At 40.9% G+C, this 21,095-nt stretch overlaps 1 protein-coding gene across 15 annotated transcripts in view; it reads right to left on the bottom strand.

The window, feature by feature from the left end:
- Positions 1–21,095, bottom strand: part of TJP1 (tight junction protein 1) — a 189,492-nt gene that overhangs the window by 87,738 nt on the left and 80,659 nt on the right. The window contains exon 1 of one of the 15 annotated variants that reach the window (XM_064388980.1): positions 5,291–5,413. The exons of the other annotated variants lie outside the window; for them this stretch is intronic. The gene's annotated coding sequence lies outside the window, so the exon portion shown is untranslated. Of the gene's footprint in view, positions 1–5,290; positions 5,414–21,095 lie in introns of those variants that run through there. 15 annotated transcript variants of the gene reach the window in all.

Consider the following 21,095-nt stretch of genomic DNA (forward strand, 5'->3'; position numbering starts at 1 on the left):
GGCTGCTTTCATTTCAACATGCCAGCTGGGGAACCCCTAGGGAACTGGTCAGGCCAGTTCTGAGGCTGCACTGTCACCAAAGCACCCTGAACCAGCCTGTCCAGTTGACTACAGCAACTGGATGAAGCTGTGGAATGTTTTTTATCTGAATCTGCTGATAAGGTCAGCTAAGAATACAGCACTTCTGAACATTAATGATCATAGCTCAGTTAGGTAGACACCATGTTTTTGAAGAAAATTTGACATTTGTTTAAATGATGGAGACAGGTTTGTAAAGAAACATGAAAAAGAGGAGAACATTCCTTTTTTATTATGTGAACTCCCACATGCGATGTCATGAGGAATTTGAGTGGGAATTTATTTACAAAACTGGGACTTACTGTCATTACACTGTGCTGAAACGGGGGAAAAAATTACCATGCTGTAAGTCAAATGTCACAGCAGAATTTAATATGCTGGAATTCTTGGAAAGTGTTCTAATGCTTTCAGCTCAAAAGCAGCACATACTGCTTTTTATAGCAAGGAATTTTAATTATTATTAGTTTTTGGCAATCCCCATAGTCTGCTGGCATTTTCTAAGCCACAGAGATTAAAACCTGAAGAGAAACAGAAGGTGGTAGGAAAGGGAAGAATGCCTAATTGAAGCACTCAACATCTACTTATACATGACATACTAATACAGACATGTGGGTAGGAGTGCAAGATCAAGCCATTATTCCTACCTTCTCCCCAAACGTGCATTATTAACCAACAGAATTCTCATAACAGCCAAAATAGGTCAGAGAGAAGTGGTCAAGTGACTTTATCATGTAAGGGATAGCAGAATAGTAGCTGGACTGAGCAAAGGGCAGCAAAACAGTTTGCCTGGAGAGCAGAAAGGAATTCTGGAAAAGTTGTGTCTTCAACCAAATCACAGTGCTGGGATCCATGGCACTCACATGCTATTCTTAGTGGATTTATGGGTAAACAAGTTCCTGCCCTGCAGTGCTTTCAGTATGAAGACACACTGACATGACCAGGTTTCCACAGTCTCCACCTCCCTTCCTCCCCTTTTAACACTTCCATCCATACTTTATCTTACAAGGCAAACACAGCCTCTGTTCACCCGGTCCATCTGTGTCCACTGCATCTTCCCTGGACAGGTCACTGTGGCTGCCACACAGCTGGGAAGGAGGGACATCAGGCTCAGAGAGGGCAACCCCACAGCTCCCACGCCTTTGCTCTCGGAGCCCCATCCTGCACCCTCCAGCGAGTGCTGAATGCACCCAAGAGCTCCTGCCTGCTCAAGAACCTTCTCTCACCCTGCCCAGACTCCAGCTTGCACCTTCTGCCTTCAGACCATCGAGCAACTCTTTCTCAGCCACCCTGAGGCTGGGACTCAGGTTTGCTGCTAGTGACAACACACACATGATGAAGAGCTGGAAGGAATACTCTGGAGACTGCAATACTTTGGACTCTGTAATTCTGACCATGGCAGCAGGGCAGTGGTTGCAGCACTAGCTCAGGGCAGCTTGCTCACTGTGTGTGGGCAGCACTGACTTGCAGCAGAGCTGTGTATGGAGAGGTGAAGCAACTCTACCACAAGGCTCCATGCCCTTGTCTGATGATTTGTTCACTCTGAGTATGAGAGACAGTTTCCCCAGTGATGCCATGGACCAGGAGCCTTTTTTACTGGGGGAACAGGAAAAAGAATTTTGGCAAAGCTCCTGGGATGCAACAGTGAGAGTGTTGCTTCTATCCCAAGCAAACCTCAAGCAACAAATTGTCCCTCTGAACATTCAGGAAAAAATATTCTGAAGATCTGTTCAGCACCAGATTGATGGGATGCCCCATGCTCCCCCTTCTTACTCCAAAATGTACTTCAAAAATTAAAGAAAAGAAGGACACAACATTAGCAGCTAATTAGCAGTTCCTATACTTGCTATGGCTGATTTCAGATTAAGTATAAAGAGACAGCAATTTCTTACTAGGTGACCAACTTCACAGAACCCCCTGCACTTTATGAACTGTGGCAATGCAGTGCTGTCTGTAACAAAAGGATTTGCTCAGCACAGAGTACTCCCTGCACCACCTCTGCTTCCACCTTTACACTTTTCACAGTCTCCCTAAGAGGAAAAACATTTGCATGAAACAAACACCCAAAATGTCACAATATAAAAATATCCTTTAGGATTCTTTATATTCTCTATGCTATGATGCTGTATGCTATATGAATAATAAAGCATTACACAACTTGTAAAACTGCTATATTCATAGATTTGCATCATATAAGTTTTATATAAAATTAAAACTTTGATTTGTCATGGAAGCTTCTTCAATGATTAACATTTATCAACATCCAACAGTCAAAAGCTATCAGATGTCAGTGTTGTCCTCGTTAATCCTTTTCCCCTGGGAAATGTCTTAAGGATCTGTAGGCTGCTATACTAAGCTCCCCTTCAGCACACTAAATTCATCCAGATATCTGCAATGACAAAGTTCATACCAGATAATTTTTGTTATTCTGGGAGGGACTGAACTTCTTGGCACTGAAAGAGATCACTTTGTAGTTAGCAGTCAAACAAGCACTCATAACCTCTTATCAGCATTTATCTGGGCTTTCTCCTACTTTCACAAGCCCCCCTGTAAACTTAACGCTTGAAATTTAGTTATACAACTTGAATTTTCACTGACTGATTAGGATAGATGATAAGAGAAACACTGTTCTTGCACATCATTGTTTCTGCCACTTATTTTACCCTATTGCCATCACAGTACTTAAAATCTGCTTTGGAAAGGCTGAAGAAACTGCCTTCTGGACATAGAACAGCATCTCATTTATTCAGGAACAGCAAAATTCTCTCTAATGTGCTCTTTAAACCCGTTGTGAAACCCAAGATGGTAACATATGGTCTGCTAGGAATCACCTTGCCCTTCTCCAGTCTCAGTAGGCTAGGGCTATGTAAAAATCTGCATCTACTGAAAGTCATTAAACCTTAATACCAAGGAAAACTTGCTCGGGTGTTCTCAGCTTTAAACTTTCTATTTGTCACCTGCTACTCCCAGACAGATGAACTCACAGATGGGAGAGACTGCAGATCAGAAATTATAAACCTTGCAAGCACTGAAGTACAGAAATAGCATTGCAGAAATTCATTGTTGCCACTTCTCCCATTTCTGGGGAAAATGTAGACCATAATATCAATATTTATTGACCTTTTTTTTTTTCTTTGCAAGAACTTCGACATCTGAAGGGACAGCATTGCACCCAGGAGCAGGAGCAAACCCACTTGGCTGTAGGAGAAACAAGTGAGCCATGGGTAGTTTGAATTGAAGAAATGCATTCTCCAGCCATTCAGGACCAACGTTGTTCTGTGATCCCCAGGAGAAGCAGAATTTGAGCAAGTGCAGAAGGCACATGAGCACCTGGCACGTGATCTGCACAAAACACTGTGCCAAAATACTGCAAGAAGAGGTAAGAGAGGAAGAAAAATAAAAGGAGCAGCTACCAGTCCATTTAAGATGACTGATTAAACAAGAAAAAAATGACAGGTTGTTTTTAATTCCTTGTTGGCAGTAGCTAGTCTCATTTCACTGCCTTTAATTTCTCCTCTGGTCTATCTGCAACTTTAATAAAGGTCTTTGTGCATGCTCAGGACTTGTTCACTTAATTGAGTGAAACTAGAAGCCACAGTTATGCCAGAAGGTTTTATTAGGATATTAGAGAATAATCAGCAATCTTTTCCCAACCTATCCCCAATTAGATTCCACAAAGATTCAGCTGATGTTTTATTTAAATGCAGGCTTACTACACTTAAGGCCACTGCAGTCCTTAAAATCAGTCAGACATGAAAAACTTCCCAAGTACAGGGTCTCCCCACTCACAGAAATAAAGAAAAGCGGTTTAAAAAGCTGTTAACATTGGTATTTCCACTACAACATACTCCAAGAAATTCCAGTCCACAAAGCCGTGCTGGTACTTACAACCTCTCCCAACGAGTCCACGTCACATTTATGAAGGGTAGGAGAACATAATACTCCTTGCAAACTGTGATGCTGTGCTGGTGTTGTTACATGTTGGGGTATTTTTCATTTGTGTAAACTTGCTAAGAAATCCTTTCCAGTCCATCCCCATTTTCTAGGATGCTGATAATACACCCTGATCCTTTAGTCACTGGTACACTACTTGCAACATTGCTTCCAAATTGTTTTGAAGGTAGAGCTTTCTCCTTCAGCCTTCTAAAAATGGACTTTACCCCCCACTTAGCAGCTGAATAATTACTGGCTCCATGTTGTCTGGGGGCTGGCTTCCAGAGCAGGAAAAATTTGGCAAGATGCTCCACTGTCAGTTTAGGCTTTCTTCACACTTTCTCCCTTCAATAGACATATTCCTAATTGTTTTCCCCTTTCTTTTCCATTCTTTATTATACTTAATAGTCATCCTCTGCTTGTGTTATGCTCCCTTATTCTGAACTTCTCAACCTATCTACCATTAACTATTTTTAGGACTTGTTGTGTTTACATCCTCTCTTAAGATCACTTAAGCAGAACAAAGAGCAATTTTAAGCACTGAACTCTGAGGAGGAGAGGCAGGGTGGAGCAGGCCCACGCTGTTTTAGGAAAGGCAGTTTGGAAACTGGGAACAGAAAGCTCAGTTCCTAAATGTCTTGAGCCTGCACGAGGGCGTTTGATAACAGCGGCATCTTGCTCACACTGCTCTGAACGGGCTGGGCTGACTCTGCAGTCCCTCCAGACCAAATACCTGCTCCAACAGAGCAGAGCAGCAAACAGATTCTAGCTTTAACAGCTGGTAATGCAATACACAAACCCCTCCACACTTTCCCCGACAGGCTCCCACTTCACTAGAGGCTACAGTTTTTAATTCCTTGCACTAGAGCTAAGGGAAAACGAGGTGACCTTGGCAACAGCTCAGCATCCCTCCCATACGAAGTTCAGGAACAGCTGCAGAACAATGTTCAGACATAAACCAACAAAAAAAATTCTAACATAGATTTGTCAGACTGGAACTGTAGTCACACCATGTTGTGAACATTATTCTGCTCTATCACACTTAAGAACAGCTCACAAAGCCTAGCAATCATTTGAGTACGATCTTGCAATTAAACACTGCCATCAATCACCTTTGCCATGCAGAATCTTCCCTCACACACACACACACACACTCACCTTCCTCAAAGGATGCTTCTGGAGAAGCTTTTGCTCTTAATATCTGTACTCAAAATAATTCCTTTTGAGTACACTTCGCCTTCAGGATGACCATTTTTTCACACTACACTTCAAAGACACCCACCTGGTCAGGATTGATGGTTTCTGTACAGGCCTGGCACAAATCTCTATCTGAAAGCAGTAAAACTTTTCCATTCTGCTGATGTGTTTTCAACCTGTCCTCTGCCTGCCAAAATATAACCCTTGAAAACAGACTCCATATGACTTGCCCCTCAACTATAGATCCTGTCAACTTGCATTATCCATGGTAACAGTAATATTTAAGAAACACCCTAGAGCAAAATGCTTACACTGTTTTTCCAGCTTGAGCTGAATAAATAGCAGATATCAACAGTACCTCAAACATATTTTAATGGTGATAAACAGCTCAAAGTGGAATTTTGTTTTTCTAATTCCTTAAACCTAGGAATAGTTTACATCACATTCTTTACTTTCATCCAAAACCTGTATTTTTAATATTAAAATGATTTTATGCTTAGTAGCAGCCAGAAGAATAAAGGAAATTAGAAAAGGCAAACAGTACTGAAGGGCTATTTTTTCTGCCATCAAAGTACAGTTAACCATTATTTATTTCATCTTAAAATGCATTTTTGACTGCCTCTGCCAAGTGTCACTTTCCTGAGGAAAATCAGCACACAAATCTTTCTAACTTACATTTTAAAGTCACCCATGTGTTTTAATGATAAAGACAACAGAACTGCAACCTGGAAAGGCACTGGAAATACACAATGTTAATTGATTATCACGCCAAACTGAACTTTCCAGATGAAGTAAAAGCAAGATCTGACAAATGTACGTAGCTCCTGATTACTAACAGCCTCCAGTGAAATGATGACAACGTGACTCCACTGCTTCCTTTTACAAGCTCGTTTACAATGTGCTTTGTGGTGGTATTTAAACAATAGCTAGTGCCAAATGGGCAATGCTGACTATATTAGCAGTCTTCTTCAAAATCAGCAAGTGCAGGTTCATCATTTTTATAGGTTTCCTAGGAAAACAAACTTGTTTTGTCATCTGGTCTACCTGCTATCTCTGCCTAAGAGTAGATTGAAACCCTGAGGAATATGGAGGAGAAGTAGCTGTGAATGATGTACAATTTAGGGGCCATCATTATGGGGAAAGATATGGCAGTAAGAGGTGTAGGGCACTAACTCACAGAAAATGGCAGAAATGGCAGATCAGTATTTCTGCTGCTCAAGGAGAAGATTTTCCCAGCTCTCAAACTTTGGAGAATACTTTGGTTTTATTCACTCTACGAGGGTCAATAAAAAACAACGGCCTTGTTCATCCCTTTTTCCAAAACTGCAACAAACTGAAGTGCAAAACTACACACATGTACAGGAATGCAAACAAAACTGAATTCCAGCAGAATTCTCCTATCCAGGAAGCCTACCACAGGTTTCACTTGTTACTGCTGCAAAGGATTTTTCAAAGGTTTTCCAAAGCACTTCCCAGTGCTAAGGCAAAACAAAAGACATGTAGAATGAGAATTGCTATTTTTACTGGTATCAGTAAAAAACTACTTTTTCTGCATACAGATAATGTGGAATCAATTTTGCACGGTATCAAATGACCAAAAAACCCACAGTTCCTCAGCAGAAGTCTGAAGTTTAAAAGTAAAATACAGTTTCAAATGGGAGCATGCATGCTTTGGAAAGTCCACGGAAGGTTTGTTTTTATGCTGGCCAAAACAGGTCCCTGAATACAATCTGTTCCAGCTACAGCAGAAACCATTTCTGCCTCCGTCTGTACACAGGGCCAGGCTGGGCCAGGGAGCAGGAACCCTGCACTTGTGACCCACGCCCTCAAATACCTCCCCACAGCACACAGCCACTATAAACACAGTGTTTCATATCATCTGGCCTCCCAGCCTTTGCAAATAAGAAACAGTGGATGAAAATATATTCAAATATACACTAGAAATCTAGGAGGCATCATTTACAGTTTGGGTTATTACAGGCTCCAAAGACACATAAAACATCTTGCATTCATAGTCTTGACATGAAAAGGCTAAAATATGGTATTTTTGCCTGAAACTCTGCTAACGACAACACATAGTTGCTGCAGTTTAAAAATATCCCTTCTATATTCTCTTTTAAAAAACTATAAATAGCCTGTAAAAAAACAAAAGTGACTTTAACATCTCTGTTATTTGAACAAATAACAGAGTAATTCAACATTAGGTGTGGCCTTAAGGTCGCAAATTTCAAAGACTATTAGGAAAACAGAAAATTGAGGACAAAACCTTGCATGAAACACACAGAAGGAAGAAAGGAGCAAATATCCTCTTGCTAATAAATTGCTACCATCAGCAGACAGTGCATAAATCAGCACTGCTCAACTGTGAAGATTTCTGGATTATATGTCAGGGTTTTTAACAATTTGGTTACATAGTTCAGCCAGTACAGAGTTAAGAAAGAGCCTCTTGTCAAATAATTCTGTTGGACCTGTTCCTGCTGCTACTGATGCCAATAGGAGTGTTGCCCTAGAATTCAGGAAGAGCAGGACAGGGTCCAAAGTGGTGGTGTGATCAGTTTTACTGTTTATATTACTGCTGTAACTATCAGTCTCCAACTGGAGAAGATGCTACCAATGGTAATGAGACTTATCAACACCAATTCCATTTGCAGCCTGGCCTTCATCCAAGACATCTACAGCAGTGAAGTAAATTACATTCAGGCAAATTAAAGAATCCATTCACTAATCAGATTTTAACTTCCATTGCCATCAAAAAGTTTCCATCAGTGCAACTTTTCTTCTAACACAGTTCTAAAAATTTACTCACTAAAGTGATCTTTTGAAAATCTTATCTGTAGACACATGGATGGAAAGAAATTCCTCTTGAAAATGTTAACTTCCTTCTGCTTCCAGTCTGCCCCATAGAAAGCTGTTTCTAAATTAACTCAAAATCTTTACTGTGACTTGATGGTGACATAGCATATTAAACAGGTTTTGACAGGAGATGAAGTTTTATCACCACTTTGTAGTTTCCCCTAGGAAACTTTACCAGAGAATCAGAGAATCAATTAAAGAATGGCTGGGGTTGGAAGGGACCTCTGGAGATCATCCTGTCCAACTTCCCTGCTAAAGCAGTTTCAACTAGAGCAGGTTGCACAGGATGAATTCCAGGTGTGTAAAGTATCCAGAGAAAGCAACTCCCCACCCTCTCTGGGCAGCCTGCTCCAGTGCTCAGCCATCCTCAAAGTAAAGAATTTTACTTACATTCAGATGGACCTTTACAGGTGGTGTTACAGTTTGTGCCTGTTGCCCCTTTGTCCTCTTGCTGGGTACCACTGAAAGGAGTCTGCCCTGTCCTGTGACATCTCCCCTTCAAACATTTGCATGCACAGATGAGGTCCCCTTTCAGCTGTCTCTTCTCAGGGCTGAACAGGCCCAGCTCCCTCAGCCTTTCCTTGTCAGAGATGCCCCAGTCCCTTCATCACCTTTGTGCCCTCCCTGGACCCCTCCAGGTGCTCCACATCTCTGTGTCCTGAGGGGCACAGAACTGGGCACAGCACTGCAGAGTGGGCTCCCCAGGGCTGAGGAAGGGGCAGGATCACCTGCCTGCTCTGCTGGCACTGCTCTTCCTGAGGCACCCAGGATCCCATTGGCACTGACTCCTGGGGACACTGCTGGCCACAGCCCTCCAGCCAGGCTCTGTCCCACCACCCCTGAGCTCTGCCATTCAGCCACTCCCCAGTCCCCCTCACTGCCCACTCATCCAACCCACACTTGCTGAGCTAACAGTATGGAGAGAGTTTCAAATGCCTTCCTGAAGTCAAGGTAGACAACACCCACTGCTCTCTCCTCATCTAGCCAGCAAATCAAGACATCAGATTAGACAAACATGATTTCCCCTTGGTGAATGTATATGGAATAACCCTTTCTGTCTCCACGTGCTTAGAAATGACCTCCAGGATGTGTTGTTATCACCTTTCCAGGGATGGAGGTGAGGCTGACTGGCCTGTAGTTTTCTGAGTCCTCCTTCCTGCCCTTATGGAGGACTGGAATGACATTCACTTCCCTCCAGTCCCCAGGCTCTCCTGTTCTCCATGACAATGATGATGTGGAATGACATAGCAATAACATTTGCTAGCTCCCTCAGAACTCATTAGTGCATCCATCAAAGCCCATGGATTTGTGGGCGTCAGGTTTGCCTAAATGATCTCTAACCCAATCTTCCTACACCAAGGTTAATTCTTCCTTTCTCCAGATTTTCTCCCTTGTCTCCAGGGTCTGTGATTTCTGAGGAGTGGCCTTAGCAGTACAGACTGAGGCAAAGAAGTTTTCCCTGGTTTGCCATGCCAATTCCTGGCAGATCACGCTCTCTAACTAAACAACAAAGAGTTTCCAAAGCCAAGCTGTTTTTATGCTGCACAGTATGCATGTTTTGAACTGCATGCAAACATTTAGCTAAACTGTCATTTAATTGTGGACTCAGACTCACAGGGATCATGCAGGTCACTGTCAGAAGGCCTCGTGCACCTTGTCTCCAGCAGAGAGATCCACACAGCTGCTCAGAGCAGAGTGCTGCTGTGTGGATCTGGGCAGGCTTGACAAGACCAAGGCATTCCTGCACATGGATGTGGGATGGATCTGACCCTGGAGTTCTGCCCAAACACCACACCCTGACTTCCATGCAAAACCCTTTTTTGGCTGGCTTGAAGAACACCAGGACAGACATCTTTGTATGTTTTGATATGCATAAATCTTAGCTTGCTGCAGAATGTAAGTTTGCAGTAATGAAACGCACACTTGGCCTCACCAAGAAAGTGGAGAGTTATTTTTGATTGTGTTAAAAAATCATAAGTATAACTAAGTTAGATGTTTTATAGGACTCCTACTCACCTCCTTAGCACCACATGCATCCTTCTCTTTATTTCATTTCTTGGCAGACCATCCTCTCCAACTAAGAGGACATACTGTGTCTAAAACAAAACTGTCTTTGTACACCACATAACAAACTAACTTCTGAATTTGTATGAAAGTCACAGAGTTGACAGCTTAGAAGTTTAAATGATGGATTTTTATACCATTATGTAATGATTGCTACAAAATGAAACATTCATTCTGGGTAAAATTCTCAGGAACATGAAATCAGTTAACAGGTATGTATATACTGAAAGCCCTGAGGACATACAATGGTAAAGAACATAAACTGTTCAATTCCAGCTCCACCCCTTTGGCAATAATTGGGAAGGAAGGTGAGATCTTTCAGACTAAGTAAACTGGGGATTCCCTGCTGATTGAGAAACAATGAAGTGATGAAAAAATGACATATTTGGCACCATGCCACCACACCGTGCCTCAGCTAATGCAGAAGGCAGCAGCCACAGGATGCAATACAGGTTCCAGCACCGTGTATGAGTCTACTTCACTGCTGATGCACAAGGAAGCATCCAGTTTGTAGGCTTTATTTTCATTTTCTCTTGATTTCCCTGTTCTTCATGCTCTCTATTCAGTTTGTGAACAAGAACTGTTCTGTGGCCATAATATAACTGTGTCTTAGTGACTAGGCAGCCTCAAGACAGCACATATAAAGGCTTACAAATATATAAATTAAGCTCTCTGCTTTCTAGAGGGTTAACTGTTTTTTCCTGCTAAAAAAATTAATAGGAAGCATCACCAAAATAAATGACTGTTTAAGAAACAGTTAATTCTCCCACCCAGTCACTTTCTGCAACAAATTAAAAGCTTTCAGATGAAGAGAATTTGTTAGCAAACAGTTCTTAAGACACATCCTTAGCCTGCCCAAGAGCCTGTTTATCTCTGTTTACTCCCCTGCCTGTCAAGGGGAACTGTGGTCTGCTGATATCAAACATACATGAAACACTTTCTGAGCACTTTTTAACAGCAGATTTCATCTTCCCTTCCCCAAAGCCTGATCTTGCCAAGGCTGTCTGTGCATAGTGAACGTCTCATTCTAAGGGCAGGCAATTTTTGTGTGTAATTATGCTAAAAGTTAATCTGTGATACTGGTGTTGATTATTAAATGTGACAAACTTTTGGAGGCTCCTGATCCAAGATTCTGGAAGAGAGTCCAAAATAGCTGTTATGACATCTTCCTGTACAGATACTAAGTTACTTTTAGCATGCACTAAATCTCTCTGATGTCAAGCCATACCTCTTTTTGAGCATCTTCAGTTTCCACTTGGTATCTCTAGGCTAAATAAATTTTTAATACCAGTATTGAAGGAAGTCAGCATTACTTTTTACTAGGAACCTCAGAAACTTCCGTGAAAGGTGCAGGCTGCTAATATGGTTTCAAAGGCTGGCCTGGGAGAAGTTCTCCAGGGACTGCTGGTGAGTGACAGTTTCATGTGGGATTATATAAGCTTCAGAAAGTAACTACAGTGCTGCCTGCAAAATCTATCTTCTCAGAAGGACCAGAATGCCTCAGCTCTCTTCAGTTTCACATTATTTTCCTTTTTTTATTGCCAACGAAACAGCATTTTTGCACTAGATAGTAATTATCAAATAATGTTGATTTCGTTGCCTTTAGTAAGAATTTTACATTGATACAACAGTTTGTATTTTACAAGCACTTCAAAAACAGTAAATGTGAAATTACAGTGTTTGTAAAAATATATTTAATAAAGACAATGACAAACCCTTCTAAAGAAGCTGAAAAGCCCATTAAATGGAAGGCCCTGAAACAGGCTAAGACAGCAGTTCCTTATATGACAAAATGTTCCCTTCCTCTAGGACTTGTTTAATTCCAAGTGTCATGATTTAACAAAAGAGAAATGTGTGAGACTTGCAGTCACACTGCATAAAATAAGTTTACATAAGTTGGAACTCTCTTTAGCAATCAAGCACTTTCTTAATTCCATGGGGTTGGACTGAATCCTCACTGATTATTAGCACTTCCCATGCAGATACTAAAATAGTTCCATATGCCTGGATATACTTGCAAAAATGCCTGAGGAGCCACTGCAGGAGTTATCTGAGCAGGCTTCAGAGCAATGTTACACAGGCCCATGTACAGTGCTAATATTAAACATCTTCACTGCTTGACTTCCAGCAGCTCCACAGTCCAATATGAAAGAATACAAAAATTTACCAAGAAGTTGTAGAAAGTTACAAACCTTAAATTCTTTTGTGATGCTACAAAGAAACCTGCTTAAGCCTTTGGGACTGATGAGCTCATCAGTAATATAGGAAGACTGTGATGGGTGAGATGTGACGGTATAATAACATCAGAACATGGAAATGTACTTTAATTGAGGTGTGCTTAACTTAACCAGAATAGCTAGGCATAAATTCAGCATTAATTCCATACATCAAGGTCATTTAACATGAATTGCTGAAAGAACAGCAGAAGCCCCAGAACAAATATTCTGTAAATATCCAAAAGACTTGGAGATTCCTACAATCAGTCTTATTTTGCAAGCTGGAAAGTATTAACAAAAAGAGAAGCAGAAAACCCCTTTGGTTGGAGAGAAAATGAGAATGCAATTTCTCAGGGGCTGCTTAATAGAAATAGTATTGCTTCTTCTACAGACTGATATGCAGGGCCTCCTCCCCTGTGCTCTTCCTCAAATAAATGAAAAAGCAAGTCCATTGTGACACTTGAACCTATAAATCTATTTGCATTTATACTACTGAAGCATCTAATAACACAGTAAGAATCAGGCTCCCCTTAAAAAGCCTACCACCTAAATAAGAAACAAAAAAAAATAGAGATATCAAACCATTTGGACAAGTGGCAGAGAAGATGAAAATAAATAAATTACAAAAATGGGTTATTTACTCCTAATGCTTCACCAAGGTTTTACTTCCTCACATGAAGATGATCTTCCTCTAGAGCCCTGATACCATATAGTAAAGACAGAGTTAGCTTTCAACAAAGCTATTTCATCTTAAACAGGGCCACTGCCTGGCTTGAAGCTATGCTACTGAATGGTCTTTAAATATGGAAGGAGTTGCATGCCCTAACTAGAAATAGAAGCATAAGACATCTAATGAAAGTGTGAAGTATTCATCAGGGAAATGTGGAAAAGCTATCATAGCAGTTTCTTTAAATGGCTTTGTGAATTTTATTCTTAAAGATCAATGAAATTAGTTACTTAGTAAACTTAACAAGGGCTATAAAAATAGACAGTAGAAAAATCAGAAACCCTCTCTTTTAAAAAAATAATTTTACAAGGGTCTTTTTCAGTAATAATGACTTTCAATGCCTTATAATGACTTTCAATGCCTACAATTTCTCCTGCTTTCCTTCTCATTGGTAATGTTTAGCAGAGTTGTCCCTAAATCATCCTGCTATGAACTGATGGAAATCCTGAGGTGCTAGCAAGGCCTACACAGGATGCATTCAAAATTCTTCAGTTCAATGCCCCTGTGGCAAGGTAAAAGGCAGCAGTGTGCTAAAAAGACAACTCTATTGACAACCTATTATTTGGGGATTAATTCATTACAGTCTTAAAAATCCTTGGGTTTTGCAGCCTCGTGGATCTGGCCATTAAGGCAAAGTGTAATTTTCACCTGGAGTAAGCAGGAAAAGAATAAGAATGTGGTGAAACTGAAGAGCCAGAGGAGTATCACCCTACTAAGCAAAAAAGACTGCTGCCTTTATTCTGCATAACCCAGTCCAAAATCCTCTCTACAATATTGTATCTAACTTCAGAGCAGCCAAAGAGGATGAATGATTTCTGAAGCATGGGATCATTGACTTTGCTAACAGGAAAATACTCAACTTCAGGTCACGGTTTGGCATTTTGCAGTTTAAACACCAAGAGGGAACATGGTTAAAAGTATGGGAGCTAAAATCCTGGAAAAGATGGAGTCTCTGGTAAACTCAACTTAATCACAGGGTCAGTTTAGGGGCATTCCCTCTAATTTGATCTTTCATTTCTCTCAGATAAACAAGCCTAATTACTTCTCTCCTTCAGGATAAATTGAGGGAATTATGGTACTTAATTTAAAGCTACTGCTTCATCTTAATAGTCCCTTGGTATGAAGAGACTTCAAAATTGTTAATATCTAGACAGTCAGGAAGCCAAAGGCTTCCTCAGACTCTTAACAGCAGCAATCATTGATTCTCTTGTCATATTTCAAAAGCCAAACCAGAGATGACTAGTTTAAATTTAAGACTCCCAGTGGAATAACCTCTTTCATCTATGCTATGAGCTGAGTAGCTCTGCTATTATAAGCTCCTCAAAGTAGTCTTTGTAAAGCAAGAGTGCTTTATAAATATCATGTTTAACTGAACTCTGAACCCATATATTTTTTTGTTTGGTTGGTTGTTGTTATTATTCAGGGGTTTTTCTGCTCAATTAAAAGTATTATAAAGCATTTTTCAAAATATAAGGTATCATTTTTATTTTCTATGCATTTAAACATATATGTGTAGCAAGTATAGGTGACAACTAGGAAGTGTCATAGCACTGTATAAAAAATATGCAATTTGCTCTCAATAAAGGAGTGGTAAAAAATTGCCCTGATTTCCACATCCTTCACTCACATGAATGCCTCCTCAATCTATTTATCAATCAGATCTTTTTAAACACTGCAACAGCAGTTCTCCTCCCTGATCTGGCTAAAATGCAAGCCTTTATTAAGGTCCATTATGTTTTCACATCAGCATTTTTATGCCTCCTTCATTCTTGAAAAGAGAACACTGCAATAAAATTTTTCTTAACTCCTTTGTTTACAAAAATTTGGCAGGCATCAGACAGAAGGGGTGTTGAGAGCCTTCCTCTCAGACTGCCCAGCACTGTGTCCTTGCTTCCCCGTGCTGCCCCTCCCGTGCCATCATGTGCCTCTCATCTTTTCCCTAGGTTGCAGGATCCTGAGGAGAAACCATGGTATCACTGGAGTATCTGTGGAGTCCTGCACAGTAATCTGACTTAGACACCGGTCTAAATGACAGCATCATTAAAATCCTACTGCTTCTTGCAGATATTTAGAATTAAAGTACAGTCCTTCCTTCAATTCTGCTGTATTACTGGTGATATTGCAGTATTTTACTGGATAAATACTGTAAAAAATTAATTTTACAGCATGTGTTACCATTACAGCCAAGCTGCAGGAAAGGATTCTCTATTCTGCTTGCTCTGAAGTCTGAATGAATGGTCTTGCACAGTTGTAAAACCCCATCTTAACCTTGACCTTGGCTGGCCAGCCAGCTCACTGCAAAGTTAATGAGGGTAGGTGAGTGTAAAGGACATCCTTCCCTAGGTGCACACAGTGAGCTCAGCAAAATAAGGAAAACAACTCTGCTGCAAACACTGGGAAGTCAGATTCCACATGCTCACAGATCAGGCAGGTCAAAGCAATTTGTTATGACTCTCATTTGGAAATGATTCTTTACAGGTGATATTTCAGTTTATGATTTAAGTGTTGTTCAAATAAGAGAATGCATAATCCTCTCAAACCAAATAATCAACAAATCCTCAAAGTTTAGCTTAGCCTTTCCGAAATATAAATTTTAAGCAACAAAATGAATGGAGAATTTCAGCTCAAATGGATAGGTTTTGAAAATAATAAAAAGATCTACCTAATGCAGCTTTAACCAGGTTGACAGTAATCTGCATACATAAATACTTTTATCTGTGTCTAAACAATGCTAAATGAGGCATATATTATCAAATTTTTAAGTCACTAATTAAAGAATACTGTTAGAACTTTTTTAAAACTATGTCCCCACAGTATTGTTCATACACTTGTAAGAACTTAAATTGTTTATAATTGAATAAACACCTTAAAACCTGATTTTTAACTAAATTCTATAATTTGTGTGACTTACAAAACCATTCATTTTCTTTGCACATACAATGAGGAATTTGAATTCCCTAAGTAAATGCCAGATAACTTTAACATGTATTGAAAACATACTAAGGTTACACCAGTGCTTACGTGTCTTTCCTATTTGTGGTTAAGTATAAAAGAGTCATATGCACAATCTGAAAAAACAGCAGTGTTGATAAATCCCTGGTTGTGTGTACCAGAAGAATAGCTCTTGGTCTGGTTTGGCATTTAAAGTCTGACTCCTTTTCACACACCCCAAACCCCACACACATTCTACTGCTAATACTCAGCACAATGGGACTAATACCAGCAGATTAGAACATGCTTCAGTAGCATAATTGTCCAAAGGGAATGAATATCCTATAAGTTAAATGATGACACTAGGTTATATGAAATCCCAATTAGCTCAGCAGAAAAGAAGAAAGGCTTTAGAGATATGAAACTCTCAAAGCAGACCATTCATAAAGGGGTATGATTTCCTCTTTGCTTTTCAACCTCATTTTCAAAACAGCTTCTTGAACTAGCATAAATGCATCTGTTTCTGTACACAAAAAGGCTAATTCCACACCCAAGTGCTTGCCACCTGATAATGCAGCAAATGCATGTCAGTCCCACAACCACCAGGAATTAGGCTCCTGTTTTTAGCCTCCTGGCCATTTAGTCCTCAGAGGTTAAATCAGTGACAATGCTATGACACTATATTTAAATGGCTTTTCAACAAAGACCAAAGCTATTTTTCACACAATCAAGTGAACCTTCATAAGATATTTATTTGTATTAGTTAATGGAAACTTTGTCTAGGCACTGCTCTTTTATAATAATGCTTGCTGCTTGCACTGTCTACTATTTTACAAAGTGCATTTCCTGCATTTACAAAGGTATTTTGAGAAGCTCTCCTGACACTTTCAACCTCCTGTCCCTTGTAAGAAATCGCTCCTGAGCCTGAAAAGCTCTTTGGGTTGGATTGTGCCTGTAGTCCAGAGGCAGGGCCACACTGGCTGAATGAACAGTGCTCTGACAACTCCTTGGTGTCTCTGCAGTTCTGCAGCCCGGGAGTGAACTGGGACTGGAGCAGATGGATGGAAAAGCCATCCAACATGTACTTCAGAGCCCTGTGGAAGTCACCTGGAAATGACACTACTACCTGGTCAAACTCGCTCTACAACAGGTACCAGGGAAAGAGTAAAACTCTTCTTCCACAAAGACTTTTGTAGAGCTGGATTTACAGCTTGTTTATGAAAAATGTTCTATGTGTTGTGGATGAGTTTAAAAACACACAAAAAGCAAAAGTGTAAACATTGACTTTGACCCACTGGTCACCCATCTTTGGGAGATGAAGCTTTTGAACTGAATATTATGAATTGAACTGGCAATTGCCTCACTGTGCTGCCTTCTCCTTCTCAGCACAACCCAGCTGTTCAAAACTGCAGCGCATGCAAAACAGAAACTGGATTTACTTCACATATATTGCTCTTGCAACCAATAGTTTAAGAAGCAGCAGTAATTTTTTGAAGAAGTGGTAACCTGAAGCCACTTTTATAACAATTGTTCTCCCAGAGAGCGTCAGCAACAAATTAGAGGAAGTCAAGGCAAAAGAAGGGGCACACAAGAATCTCTGGCTGCAACTGATTCTGCTACTTCTTTGTTTAATCATAATTCCAAGTGTCGGAAGTGGGTGTAGCAGGAAAAGCAAATAACAAGAAGCTGAATGATAGATTAAAGGCCTTTTTAATTTGGACTTAAAGTTTAACCATACTACCATGGAAAATGCTGTGGCATTTTTCTCATTTAATTTGATGCAAATTTTCCCAGCATATGGTTAGGAAAATTATTATTTTTAGCATAACAATTAGGGATAGCTACAGCAGCCTTACAGTTTTTTGTTGTGATGGAATTTTGTTTTTCCCCTGAGAGGATAATCTTCTGTATGGTCACACCCTATACCAAGAAGCAAGAAATAAAAAGGAACAAGAAAGGAAAAGGGAAAAAGGAAAAGGGAAGAAAAATCACCTAAATCTGCTATTATATTTAAGCCCAGTGGTACAGCACAACTACAAAATCACCAACAGGAAATATGCAATGAAAAGGTACCTGGATGTTTAAAGAATCTGTCAGACGTTTTTGAAGGCAGGGAGCACTGCTACAGAACAGAGCTTTTCTGGCAGGCTCAGCAGAAGGAAAGCACCATCTAAAAGTGAATGAATGACTCTTCTCTTGTTTGTGACTCCCGTGAATACCAACACCACTTTTAAAGAGAAGTGCTATACTGTGTCTCTGCTGAAACCTGGACTAAAATCTCTGGAAAATAAAATGCATTCTTCCAACATGAAATAGCATGTTCAGATTCATCACTCTGACTGAGTTTGAGATGCCATTAAGATTGAAACAGATCACTTCCCCTACTCAAGGATAATGGTAACAGTGTGGCTGCAATTTAGCCCTAACACAAACTCCCAATGGAATTGTATCTGCATCACTCTCACATGGATGTAACCTGCTTTCAGTCACAGCACTACTTCATTTTAAATGGATTGTTAGCCAGTAATTGTGGGAGTAAATCTTGGGGAAAAACTAAGCTACAATCACTACATGCTTTCCCCCCAGTATTAGTGTTCTTCACTTGCTCTCATTTATGAATCAATGTAGAAGGCAAACAAAGGCTAACTGTGATCAGTGATACCCTGATGCATTGGAAAGCACAGCAGAGCAGTGAGAATTACAGAATACCAGGTTAGAAGGGGACCTCAAGCATTACCTGGCCCAACCCAGGCTGACACCACTCTGAAAGAGGCCACTTTGAAAAGAGACTGCTGCTACTGTAGAGAAAACTGTAGAGAAAGCCTCACAGAACAACAGTGAGTTCACACACTCCAAAGCTGCTGATCAGTGAAACTGTCAAACCCAGCTTTTGTTCATGTAAACAGATGAAGACTGTTCCTATAACAAACTTGCCCCAATGTGCCCTGCAGGGATTCATGTTGCAATCCTTTATCAATTCCTGCCAGGCATCATTCTGCCAGCTTGTAATCCTATAGGAGGAGAAATCTGCATAAAGAAACACTCAGGAAGGAAAAAGTGCAATGGCTTGTCTTTCTTCATGCCATACATGCCAAAGCACTAAGAAAGCATTTTGTAAACATATAATTGGTAATAAACTGGAATCTGTTGGGTTTTTTTTTTTTCATTTGCTGGCTGAATTATATACAAGGGGCTGGAGTCAAAGCCTTTCTGAATGTGGCTTGAACAGCTTCTTGGTCACTTCTCAGTTACTGTGTGGCACTGCAGGAAAAATCAAAGAAGTTGGGAGCACTCTGGAGGAAGCTTTGAGGGAGCATCAGTAAGGTTTTGAACAAAGACAGGGGCTCAAGATGTTAGGATAGTTATGCTTCTCATTTTCCTAAAACATGTTTGTTATTTAGGTACAAAGTATCAACTTGCTATGGCAGATGCAACTACATACTAAGAAAATGCATATTTATTCTCTCATGCATTTCAATTACTTGGAAAGTAAACATTCCAGCTTTCACATTCATATGTGCATCCACACAGCTCTGCATTTCTCAACAGTCTGAGTCCACTGCTTTGGGAATCACCACATGGCCTGGGAGAAAGGGAATGAAAGGGACTTGCCAAAGTCAGCCCAGCTCCAGTGAAAATTGCCTGCACCATTAACCTTACAGCAATGGCAGGTTACTTTTACATAAAGCTCATTGAAGGAATTAGAGTGCAAAGTATGCATTTCCTGTTCATACTTTTAGAACATTTCAAGGCAGGGCTTTTTTTTCTCCTCCAAATTCATTCAAGCACAGCATCATTTCAGAAAGGAATCTCAACTCTGGCTGTCCTAATCAAACCTTCATGGGAAATTCCAAAAGACAGTTTGCAATGACAGCACTTACAGTTCTATATTCCACTGCATTACATAGACAAGTTTACTTTGACAGAAGCAACAACCAAGATTTCCACCACTATTCATCCTAGTGGTCAGTGGCTCAGAGTCCCAGCGGGGATCAGTGACAAATGGGGTCCCTCAGGGGTCTGTAGTTGGACCAGTTTTATTTAATATCCTCATTGATCACACAGATAAAGAGATTGAGTGCACCCTCAGCAAGTCTGCAGAGGTGCAGTTGGCAAACATGAGGGATGGGGCTCTCCAGAGGGGCCTGGACAAGCAGAATAAGAGGGACCACAGGAACCTCACGTGGTTTAACACCACCAAGAGCTGGTGCTGCACCTGTGCCCAGGCAGCCCCCAGGATCTGCACAGGCTGGGCTGGACAGACCAAGGGCAGCCTGGATGAGAAGGGCTTGGTTAATGAGAGGCTGAACATGACCCAGCCATGTGCCCTTGCAGCCCTGACAGCCAAACGTGTCCTGAGCTGCATCCCATGCACCATGGGCAGCAGGGGAAGGAGGGGATTCTGCCCCAGCTCTGCTCTGGTGAGACCCCAGCTGCAGTGCTGCATCCAGCTCTGGGCCCCCAGCACAGCAAGAACATCAGCCAGGGGAGTGAGAGCCCCGAGGAGGCCACCAGGAGAAAAAAGCAGGGAGAATCAGGACTGTTCAGCTTGGAAAAGAGAAAGCTTCAGGGTGACCTAATTGCAGCCTTCCAGTACCTGCAGGGAGCTGACAAGAAAGCAGGAGAAAGAGTTTTTACAAGAGCATGGCGTGACAGGACAAGGAGAAATGGCTTCAAACTGGAAGAAAGTAGGTTTACATTATCTCTTGAGAAGAAATTCCTTACTGAGAGGGTGGCAGGCCCAGAGAAGCTGTGGATGCCCCACCCCTGAGGTGTTCATGGCCAGGCTGGCTGGGACATGAACAACCTGGTCTAGTGAAAGGTCTGCTCACAGCAGAGGGGTTGGAACTGATCTTCAAGGTCCCTTCCAACCCAAATCACTATGTAATTCTATGATCTTCAAATGCCTATCAAAACTGAAACCTCTAAAAACAAGTATTTTCTGGTCTCTTAGTCTATTGCAGTTCATAGAATGCAGAGAGACAATTAACAAGAATATCCAAACACTGGAAACAACCCTTGCCCTAGCCAAGTTGCAAGCTGTAATGTTCCCTATTCACCTTACATGAGGAGCAAGAGGTTGACATGTGAATCAATTA

Source organism: Passer domesticus, chromosome 14, assembly GCF_036417665.1.
Source record: "Passer domesticus isolate bPasDom1 chromosome 14, bPasDom1.hap1, whole genome shotgun sequence".
In the NCBI taxonomy this organism is placed as follows: Eukaryota; Metazoa; Chordata; class Aves; order Passeriformes; family Passeridae; genus Passer; species Passer domesticus.